Source organism: Psammomys obesus, unplaced genomic scaffold (assembly GCF_907164565.1).
Source record: "Psammomys obesus unplaced genomic scaffold, mPsaObe1.curated_primary_1811, whole genome shotgun sequence".
Classification (NCBI taxonomy): Eukaryota; Metazoa; Chordata; class Mammalia; order Rodentia; family Muridae; genus Psammomys; species Psammomys obesus.
Genome location: NW_026586463.1, coordinates 6972544 through 6984014, shown reverse-complemented (window position 1 = coordinate 6984014; position 11471 = coordinate 6972544). Strand labels below are relative to the sequence as shown.

The window sequence follows — 11471 nt, the reverse complement described above, 5'->3', positions numbered from 1 at the left end:
AAACGGATTTAAAAAAAAAGTGTGTCATTTAGTAAATAGATATTAAGGTTTTGTTTTCCTTAGATTTCTTTTTTTTTTTTTCTCCTCCTAGAAATATCACTCACTGGGTTGTATTGCTATTTCGCTGCTTCTGCTGGTGCCTGGGAAAGTCCTAGTGCTGACTGGGCATTCATTCCACCATTGGCCTGTAGTCTCCACACCTCAGCAGTGTTTGTTAAAGGGTGACTGCAAGAATTACTTGGCAACTCAAATGGAGATGAACCGTTGTTTACGCAGGGGAGTGAGAAGAAGAGAGGGAAGGAGAACAAGTGCAGATGCCCAAGGGTGAGCGGAAGTGAGGGGATGGCTCAGTGGTTAACAATCCTGTCTGCTCTTCCAGAGGTCCTGAGTTCAGTTCCTGGCAACCACATGGTGACTCATAACCATCTATCCTGGGATCTGATGCTCTCTTCTGGCATGCAGGTGTACATGCAGATAGAGCACTGATATACGTAAAAATAAATAAATAAATCTTTAAAAGATAAACAAAAAGAAGCAATGCTAAAGACTCATTTGGCTACCAACTTTACAGTTTTCCCATCTAAAGCACAGAATTCTGGGGGCAAGGATACTTAGCAGTAATCTCACCACCCTATTTCAGTGCTATTGAGGTGGGGGTCTTCCAGGTTTGTTTGCTTTCAAGTTAGTACCCTTTTAAATATGAAATACAGCAAACACAGGAAACAAATCAACAAATGATATAATAGGACTCCTAATTGCTCCAGTGTGGCAAATTACATACCCTGGCGTGTCCCCTCCAATGAAAACAACTGGAAATTCTGACTAAGATATCAAAAGTTGATTTTAAATGTGTTATTGAGTTTATAGGAATATATAAAAGATCAGAAGCAAAAAATACGAAGAGAGGAATTTTGAGAGGTAAAAGTGTTCTGACTGGTTTTCTTCATGGAGGCATGGGTATGCCCTGTTGACACTGATCTCACTTTCACTCTGGTATATGTACAAAAACGTTCAAGAGACCATGCTCAAATCTCCACCAAGGTGAAGAAGATTAAGAGGAAGAGTAACAGATAAGGCTAGGACCTCAAAAGGCAATAACATCAGGGTAAAGAAAACCTTAGCTACACACCTACCTACAGATAGAGATAATGTAGACACTCACTTATCTTGACTACAGCACTGAGGTAGAAGTTGGAGAGATTTTTCTCCCAAAAAATTTTATAACCACAAACCTACACAGGAGCTTTTGACCCAAAATTTATAAGTCTCTGTGAAGACCAAAAACCCTCAAGCTAAAAAAAAAAAAAGAGTTGGTTTCAAGTTATAGTTGCTACAACAAATGTGGTCATCTCTTGAGAAAACCACTTCAATCATGCCTAAAAATTTCCCCAAATCACCAGGGTGTGGTGGGCCACACCATTAGTATCCCAGCTTTTGGGGGGCAGAGGTAGGCAGATCTCTGAGAGTTTGAGGCAGCCTGGTCATAATAGTGAATTCCAAGACAGCCACCGTTATGTAGAGACTCTGTCTTGAAAATAAAGAAAATGTTTTGTTTTGTTTTGTTTTATAAAATCATCAAAAATTATGACCTGATCATGAAGCCTTTCAGAGCACACAAGCAGCCAGGACACCAATGGGGATAGCCAGGAGACAAAACAAAAGAAGAAAGCCCCCAAATGACATAAGATACTGTCAGTCACACACATCACAAGGACATCTGATTGGCAATAAAGCATCGATGGAGAAGATTAAAATTATCCAAAGAAAAAAGACTAAAAGCAATGATCATTCAAATTTGAAAGATAAGGAGAATACCTGAAACTTTTAAATAATGTCATAATTAAAACAAGAACCCAAACGGGTCGGCTAAATAGATCGAGCGGAGAAACAAACCAAAACAAAACAAGGTAGAAGAAATTTATTCATAAGACTTGTAAGGAAGGATAGCCAAGGTTCTTAGAGGTTATAAGATCTTTTATAGAATTAAGGATTTTTAGAGAAAAGTGTCCAACTTCAAAAACAGTCAGGAATGGTTTCTTTTTAAATTGAGGCGTAGGCTAGGTGGTGGTTATTTGGAAAGTTTGCTTACTATATAAGCTTGAGGACTTGAGTGTGGCTCCCTGGCTCTGGGTAAAGCCAAGCATGGCAGCACCCATGTATAACTCCAGTGTGGGTACAGTGTGAATGGAGGCTGGAAACAGGCAGGGCCCTAGCACTTCCTGGCCAGTCAGCCTAGCCCAGACACGAGCTCTAGGTTCAGTGAGACATCCTCTCTCAAAAAATAAGACGGAAGGTAGCTGACATTGACCGTGACTTCCACATGTAAAGCATACACTCATGTGCAATGATAACAAAAACTAATGCAAGAGTGACTGAATGCGTTAAGCAAAAAGATGGGAATTATTTTTAAGCCTGTCTAGCAGAGTGGCTGCTTGTCCTTTGCTGTACGATTGTAGTGCTAACGTCCTTTCAACTTTCACACACATTCAGAGCTTAATGCACGCATGTAGCTGAGGCCTAGAAGGAGGAATTGCCAAGGACCTCACCCTGAATCCCTGAGTTTGCTACGGTTTTTCTTTATGGTTCTGTATAATTAGCTGCATTTAGCAAAAGGGAATAACAGTGTCTTCTGGGTCTGCACATCCATACATTTTAAAACATGCAAATACGCCCATTCAGAGCGTTTTGAAAAGCTTCGTTTTCCAGCATTAGATCTTATTTTCAATGGAGGCTTCTCTTCTTCTCTCTCTTGGAAGAACAGAGCCAGGTCCCATGGCATCTGGTCGGTCTGAAATGTTTCAGGGATTTATGAATCACAAGCTTGTCGTTGCACGGTCATCCCAATCAAAAGCCGCCTGCACCCTTCCCCAGACGCTGAGGTCGAGCAAACAGGTCACTTCTATGCTCACCTTCTCTTTCATGAACCCCACTTCATGAAAATTCGGAGCTAGAGTCTCACGTCACTCTGCAGCTCACGATCCATACTCGCAGCAAAAGCCTTCCTTTTTTAACCTTGGCTTGAAGAGCGAGCAGGAAGAGAGAGAGGATGGGCTCAGCTTAAGAACCAGAACAAGACAGGGGGCCACCACAAGTTCACCAGCCTGAGAGACTGCCTTGAGGTCCTCAGAAAAGCAAGGTCATGGGCCTTGTCCACTCGAGTTCCCGATAATAAGCGGAAAAATATGCAAACCAGTGAGTTCACACAGCAGTTCAGACATTCTTGGGGCATTACTGAGAATTATTTTGAAAGCATACAATCAGATTATTGAGGGGCTGGTCTGTGAGCCAATCATGGCAAAGGCTCTGGGAAAATGGGAGTCTTTCCTAAACCTTGTGGTGGCCAGGGTTATGGGGAGATGCTTGACTCTCTGAAATGGGGCATCTGTATGTCCTCTGGCCCACTGCGTGGGCAGCTCAGGCTTTCTTGCTTGCCTGTGTAACCACTGCCACTGAGGCTACAATCTCCCAAGGTCACACACTCTGGATCCTGAAAACAGACGGCTGCTTTCCAGGGCCGAGTGCTAAGACCCAGCAAAGGCAAAGCAGCTGTCCGAAAAGGTGTGGGAGAAACAGGGCCTGGGAGAGGGCAGATGGCACCATGGGAGAATACAAGTTCGAAGTTTTTGGAAAAAAACAAACAAACAAACAAACAAAAAAACAAAAGAAAAACATTCTAAGAGCTACATAAATAAAAGTTAATACTATTTCTATATAATAGCATGGCTTAGTGGCTCCACGAACTGCAAGCACTGAGCCATGGCTAAGCTGTTCCTTAAAAATAGAACCAATCCTACCATCTTTTCTCAAAGCTCCCAATCCATAATTCAGCCTTGTGGAAAGGCAACTAGACTGCCTTGTGGCAGGCAGATAGAGCCAGGCGTTTCTTTCTTAACCTTGCTTGTTTCTAGATAAGAAGTGAGAGAAAAGCAAATATGGTCCAACTAATATGCATCGTTCTCCGAGTTTGCGTGGTAGCCTCCCGAACGGAATGCACTAGGTAGTGGTATCCTGTCTTCCGGAAAGGAAATAGTGGTTCAAAGGGGTGGCCACAGGGGCTGCTGATGAGTTCCCCCGTGACTCCTGTGACTCGGTAGCTAGTGGCCTCCAGAGGCTGCGGAAAGTCGTTCCCTGGAATCTCATTCTGAACTCAGAAGCAGCCAGTTGCTGCGGCTACCCTGGGTGCTGCTGTCCTTTCCCTGCCAGTGTTTCTGAGAGCTTCGGTGTGCCCAGGGAACGGGGTGTTTGGCTTCCCTCTCACCTGCCGTACCCTCTTGTTCAAAGCTGGACAGAGCAGCCGTTGCCCCAGGATCAGGGTGATTGCAACCTGGCAGAGGTGAGCACGCCTCAGCACTTTCCATGTAGATGTTATCTGACCCACCTTCCCAGTGGCCCTGCAGGCATGTGGTCTGGCCTCTGTCCATCTAGAAGAAAAAGGCACTGAGTTGTCCTGTGTACCCTAGGACTAGGTAAGGCCTTGGGTGTTTCAACTGTTTTGCCAGGATTGTTTTGGTCCTTTAAAAGGAATTGACCGGAGTTCGGGAGGCACATGCTGGCTAGTGCCAAATGCTGGGTGCAGACATCAGATGTTCCTGATTGTTATGAAAAGATATTCTCCATGGAGACATTGAGTGATATGTAACTGTCTTTTGAGAGGTCTGTCACAAACAGTGTTAGCCCTTGTTTTGTAAAAAACTGGGGCTCCTAGAGAAGAAACAGCAAGCTGCAGATACAGTGGCATCAAATGGCAGCCAACATTTTGTCCCCAGGTCTTGGTGGCTCTGGGGCAGCTTGGGAGGTGCCAGCACTCTGCTCAGTCCTCACAGGCTGAAGGGACAGCGTGAAGGTCTGAGCAGTTGGCCCTGGATCAGCACACGGAGCTCCTTCAGCTCCTGGAGGCATGGGCTGAGACAGAAGAGTGGCAAAGGGAAGGCAGCAGCGGTCGTAGGGGAGCTTGTCCAGGCCCCGGGGAGCTTGTCCAGGCCCCGGGCAGCTTGTCCAGGCCCCAGACAGCTCTTCTGCTAGCAGGGAGGTCAGTCCAAACTCTGAGACATTTTCAGTGTCTCCAGTGTGGCAAAACATCAGGCCAGGGTGCAGAGGAACTCACAAAACTGAGCACAGTGGGCACCCCTGTAATTCTAGCAAAGAAGACAGGGGATCAGAAGTTCAAGGTCAGCCTCTGCTTTATGGGGAGGGTGGATTGGGAAAAGTCTTTAAAAATGAAAGACAAAAGGAAGGAAGGAGTGGGAAAACATACATGAGGCCAGGGAAGCAGGTGGCCTGGGACAGAGCCCCAACTGCCAAAACTATCTGTCAGCTGAGGCTGTTCTGGAAAGGCCTGGTACCAGGAAGAAGGCTAGATGATTTGTGAAGGGATGCTACATGCCAATACAGGGCACCTACATTTTAACCTTTGTTCTACAAGTTTTAGGAGAAAAAAAAAAAATCCCCAGTGACCATCTCAGTAGAACAAAGAAGTGCAAGCATAATCAAATCAATCATTTGAAAAATGATTAATATGCCTTTATTGTAGTTAGATTTGCTCTGGGGTAATGCAAAGACTGGATAATAATAACATTTCTATAAATTGGTTGTAAGGGGAGGGTTAAGCTGTTGTCTCAGGTTAATTATGATCTAGCCCCATAATTTCACAGCTGGTAAATCAACCTGCCACGGCACTTATCTGAGTACTTCCCTTAGTCCAGGTCTTGGATCTGGGAGCCTGTGGTCCCAAGCAGAGCTGCTCCGTAGCAGACGTGGTCATAGGAACTGTCCAAATCCAATACTTACTCCAGCCTCCTGAAAGGGAAAAGTGGATTGGAATTAGCATCAGCCTTACTAATAAGCACCCGGGAAATAATCAGCCACTGTCCCTGAGGCTACATTTCTCATGCAATGTCCTTGTTCTGGGCATGTGACTAATTGCCAAGCCCTGATAAAGCAGTGTGTGCTCAACGTAAATTATACAGTGGATGCCAGGCTGATGCTCCAGCCTGATAGTGCTGGAACAGGTATTTCCAGCTTCGCAAGGTCAAACCTAGAGCTTAACGATGCTTGTGCCGGTCTATAGCTGAGCCTCTGTTTAAACTGCAGGAGCCTGTCTCCCCCAGAGTATCATAAAACTACAAACTGCAAGTTATTGTCTGCTTATTCCCATTGCTTTTAGGTAAGTGAATCAATAAACGCTTCAGAGAGTCACCCTGGCCCTGTCTTGTCATTTTCCAAAGGACAGAATCTTCCTCGGCCGCTCATCTGATCATTCTCGTAGGCAAGTTCTCCTTTAAATGCAGCCAGTTTGTTCTATTTCCTTTTCCCTTAGGTGTTCAGAAGTCGTGGAGATATCTTCATGGTATCCTCGTGGTAAAACCTCCCAAGAATTTGAAAATTGAGTTCATGGCCTGGCAAGATGGCTCAATGGATAAAGGTCCTGAGCGCCAAGCCTTGTCACCTTTGTTTGGTCTACAGAACCTACACACTGGAAGGAAAGAGCTAGGAATCTCACAGATTGTCCTCTGACCTCCAACTGCACACTGTGGCAATATGGCTCCTCCTGAAACACATACACACACACACACACACACACACACACACACACACACACGCATACATGCATGCGTGCATAGACACAGGCATGCACACACAGGGACATACCACAAAGTAATACAATATAATAGAAAAAAAATTAAACCCCAAGTTCATTCATAAGGTTTTCCCTGTCGTAAGATAAATTCTGTTTGTTTTTTTTTTTAACCTTTATTGCCACTCAATTTTTTCTGATAGAAGATACTTGGCTCCCCTCTGCATCTTCTTCATTATTAATTAATTAATTGATTGATTGATTTTTTTATTTATTTTATTTCACGTGTATGAAGTGTATGAGTGTTCTGCATATATACTGTCTTGGATCAGATGGCTGTGAACCTCCGTGCGGGTGTTGGGAATTGAACCAGGTCCTCTGGGAAGTTAATAAGCGCTCTTAACCACTGAACCAACTCTACAGCCCCCCCCCATCCTTGTTGGTGGGTGTAATATTACATGCAACCAGGGATTGTCTGTCATGCTAAAAGTCCGCAGGCAGGTGGCTTCTGTCCCAGTGCCCGATCAAGATTCCTCTGCAGCCTTTGGTAGACAGCCCATTTGCACTGCAATAGCTCCTGATGCCCCATGCAACATCATAACCAGTTTCCACTCATGAGTCTCTCTGTAGTACGAGAAAAGCCTTTTGCCAAAGCTCTAGTACCTTACTGGCTGGGAATGGGCCATGAGCCAGGAAAGTAATTGCCAAGGTTGGCTAGACCTATCACCCATTATGTCCTCATGCCAGAGTGTTAAGGGAAGTAATCCTAGGCACATGCTCCAAATAAAATGAGAACTCCACATAAAGTGAGGAGGAACAGCGCTGGCTGGTTAGGCAGGCAGTCAGCAGTGTTTGCCGTAAGTGAGCCGGTAAACACCAGGTCGTTCTTAGTATGGTCCAAAGTATTAGCAGTTCCACAGCAAAATAGATACTGACTGACAGCCTACAAAGTGGCAAGGGGTGTGAGGACTAGTCTGTCTATGGGGACGACCTGTGGAGCTAGCAATCGGGCTTGGGAGAAGGCCCAATTCAATGTCAAAGTCGCACAGTGAGTGATAAGAGTAGGCATGGCAGCGTGCTCTGCAAACACAAAGACGGAACCCTTGGCTCAACAGAAGGACTATGACTCCTAGGGAGGGGCCAAGCGGACAGGCAGTAAATCCTAGGAGGGAGTTAGGTTAAGAAAACAAGGCTTGGGAGGAGCTATGGAGCATGCTTCTTGTGGTTTTCAAACCGTTGGGTGGTGCCCTGTGTTTTATTATTATGGCTTATATGAAGCTAATGAAATAGAAAGTCCTTTTTAAGCCTTGAGGGTTGGTGTGAGCTTCAAGGGTCACTTCCCATGAGTTCATTTGTTCATGTTTTGTGTCTGGATAAAATCCATTTTATGATCAGTGAATTCCGTATTTGAACAAGGAGGCCACTCATCGAGAAGGAAAATGTCTGCAGGAGGGAAATGAATGCAGCTCTGACCGTCATGATGTCATCGGCTCTGTAAGGGGCTTGTTTTTAAGTACTGGGAGAAAACACCAGTGATTTAAGGCAGAGGAAGAATCAGTGAGGGTTGAGTGAAGGTCTTCAAAGATGCAATTTTTATTAGTTGTCCTTTTTGTGTGCCTTAGACAGTATATCGAGTATATAAGAGACCCAGACAATGAGCTGTCTGCCCTCCTACCTCTTTCTGATTTCAATTTTTCACCCAATTTACAGGTGTCTCTCCTTTTCCACAAGGGATCCTCAGTGGATACCGGAAGCTGCCAGTAGTACCAAACCCTACATCTGCTGCGGGCCTCTTTGCTATGGTAAGATTTTGTTTATAAACTGGGCCCAGTAAGAGATCAGTAGTAGTTTGCTGCAGTCCTTTACAACTTGAGTATATGAGTTCTTCCTTATTGAGAGTGTTTATCTTTTCACTTAAAGGGCACACTTCACGGCTTCTCCCTGGCCTACCTACACCAGCAGCATCAGCTTCGGAGGCAACCATTAAGTAAAACAAGAGTCAGTTGGACGAAAGGCTTCACCCAACAGTGACCCTGATAACAGAGAGGACTACCATCTAAAACAACCCCCAAAGGCTGTGCTGAGGGCTCGGTCTCAATCCAGCAGCGTTCAGAGGTGAGGCCTGCTGGGAAGCGACTGGATAATGAGGACTCTGACCTTATTTACAGGTGTGTAGCTCAGTGAGCTTAGAGGTGATGGAAGCGGGGAGAAGGAGCCTAGTTGGGGAATAAGCATTGTAGGTGTGCCTGTCAATAGTGTATTTTGTTCCTAGCCCCTTCATTCCTCTCTCCCTCCTGACTCTTTAAAATCTCAAGCCATCGTACATAAAGCCAAGGGCAGGGCCAAGCACGTGTTTTCTGTGTGCATATGGATGGAGGTACACACAAGGAGCTGTGCCTTCTAGAACTCCCTCAGAAGCCATTCTAGTCATTACGATGCTTAGCTTTGGAGCAAAGGATCACGGATCAGATATGGAAGACTCGCTTTGATTGTTAACATCTCTTTGCAGTTGGAGTACATGTAAGACTTGTTTGTTTTAAAACATGGTTTTTAAAAGCACAGGTTACTTCTGTGTGATTTGGTGTGAAAAACAATTACCTGCAATATCAGAAAAGAAGGCTTTGGTACGGAGTATGTTAATGACTTGGAAAAGAGGGGTGTGGGGATGGATGGGGATCCTTTGTCACCAAGGCTGAGGATCTGGGTCCAATCTCTGGGATCCATACTGCTAGATGAGGGACTTCTGAAAGTCGTCCTCTGACATTCACAAGTACACTGTGCCATGCACTCCCCCCACAAATAACTAACTAACTAACTAACTAACTAACTAACTAACTAACTAAATAAATAAATGTTTTTAAAGCCTGGAAGAAATTTTAGCTGACCTAACAATGTGGCCATCTTCCAGACAGACATGAGGGGTTAAAACTGTGGTAACTTTAACTTTCTCTGCATTATTTAACTTTGTGCAATGGTAGTAAATGACCAAAAAGAATTTTTTTTTTTCAAACTGGAAAGAAAAGTGGCAGGAAAAAAAATGACCATCCAGTTCTCCTATTTCTATTTGCACGAATCCTTCTATCTAGTGTATGCAAGAAAGAGGGCTTGGCTCCATCTCTCATCTTGTTCCTGTAAGCTTCCTCTCACCTCATTCCCTTTTAAGTCCCACCTGCACCGAAGCCTTTGTAGCCACAGGTGAGACTGAGAAATTTCACCTTGGATCCAATTTATCTACCCTAGCCTTACCCAACTAGAATAACTGGAAATAAAAACCCAAAACAGGATGTTCAAACAAGATTCTCAAAACTGGCCTAACCTGTAAATGAAATCATATTTTACTACACCTGGGATCTGTGCGAAGAGCTGGAAGCCAGCTAAACAAGGACCTATGCCCTCTCCTCCCAGAGACCACTTGTGGAGTTTCCCTACTCTTTGATCCTTTTTTGTTTTTCTCATCTGCTCCTCATGTCTGTTGCCCTCACTGGGGAGGCTGCAAGCTGTGGGGGCAGGAGTGCTATGGAAATGAAGGATGATTAATCAATCTGTAAGCCCTGGAGGGTAAGGCTTGTATCATGGGTTTGTTATGAATATTGCCTAGAAAATTAGGAGAACCCCAGATGTTCATTAACCCTAATATGCTCTGATATTATTTGGGAAATACTATGACAACCCAACCCAGCGATTGCTCTTTTCATCGCAGGATTTCAAAAACACTTAAAGATCACTTTAAGTCTTACATGTGACTGTAAGATAATGGGTGTGAATTACATTGGGCAACTAATGTCATCTATGTCGCTTACTTCCAGCACCTCCCCCAACTCCCTTCAATAATAAGGAAAAGGGGTTGTGTCCCAGTGGGGGGGTGTTTGCCTAGCATGCATAAGGCCTGAGGTCCAATCCCCAACCCCATAAAAAGGGAAGGAGGGTAAATTTTTGTGACAGGTGAGAGACAGCATTTACATGAGAAAATGTGTCCCAGCTCAAAGGCTTCCCAGTGCCAAATGAGATCGTTGGCAAGAAAGAAAAAAATCTCAGTTTAAAGTACAAACCACATTTCTGCTTGGTTCAGGGAAACTGGAGGACATTTGTGCCTGGGTGTGTAAAGGAAGTAGAAAAAGCAGAAGCTGTGAAAGGCTAGGCTGCTATATCCTAGTGAGCAGTTCTCCTTGGCCATTTGTTTGAATGTCATCATAGGATATCCCACCCACACCCAGACCCACAGACCAGAGAAGGTGTCCTCAGTACACTGAAAAAAAGTTTTAAGGTAGGCTGCTGCTGTTACTAGCTGAACTGTGTTTCCCCGGACAATGTGTTAAATTCTAAGTCCCATACCTCAGAGAGGGTTTTATTTGAAAATAAGGCCTTTACAGATGACATAAACAAGTTAAAATAAGGTATTTAGGGTAGCTCCTAATTCTGTCTGCCTGTTGAGTATACGAGAGGGGAACCGAGACATAGAGACAGACACAGGGAGGAGGCCTTGTGGAGATGGGACCTAGATCAGAGCTTGTCCAAGCCGGGAGGGCCTGAGGCAAGCAGGAGCTGGAAAGGTTGGAAACAGGTCTTTCGGCAGCCTTTGGAGGGAGCGCAGCTTGGCAGACCTCCCCTGTGGATCAACGCTCTTGTTCTATGAAGTAAGCAGGCACCCAGTTTGTGACACTTTGTTATGAGTGCTCAAGGAAGTTGATGCACTGAAATCTAGCAATGGCCAGAAAATAGAGAGTAAATCTCTGCTTATTCTAGTGTGTGGCCTTTGCATGTCAAAATCATAGAAGTTTGTGGCTTCTTGGTTATGACAAAGATTTCGTTTGTTTGCCTTCTTTCCTCCTCCTCCTCCTTCTCCTTCTCTTCTTCTTCTTCTTCTTCTTCTTCTTCTTCTTCTTCTTCTTCTTCTTCT

General features: G+C 44.6%; 1 long non-coding RNA gene across 1 annotated transcript in view; it reads left to right on the top strand.

Annotated features, from left to right (window-relative positions):
- Positions 1-8648: 8648 nt before the first annotated feature.
- Positions 8649-11471, top strand: part of LOC129672423 (uncharacterized) — a 10449-nt gene continuing 7626 nt past the window's right edge. Inside the window, exon 1 of the long non-coding RNA XR_008719498.1 lies at positions 8649-8689. This is a non-coding gene — a long non-coding RNA (uncharacterized LOC129672423). The remainder of the gene's footprint in view (positions 8690-11471) is intronic.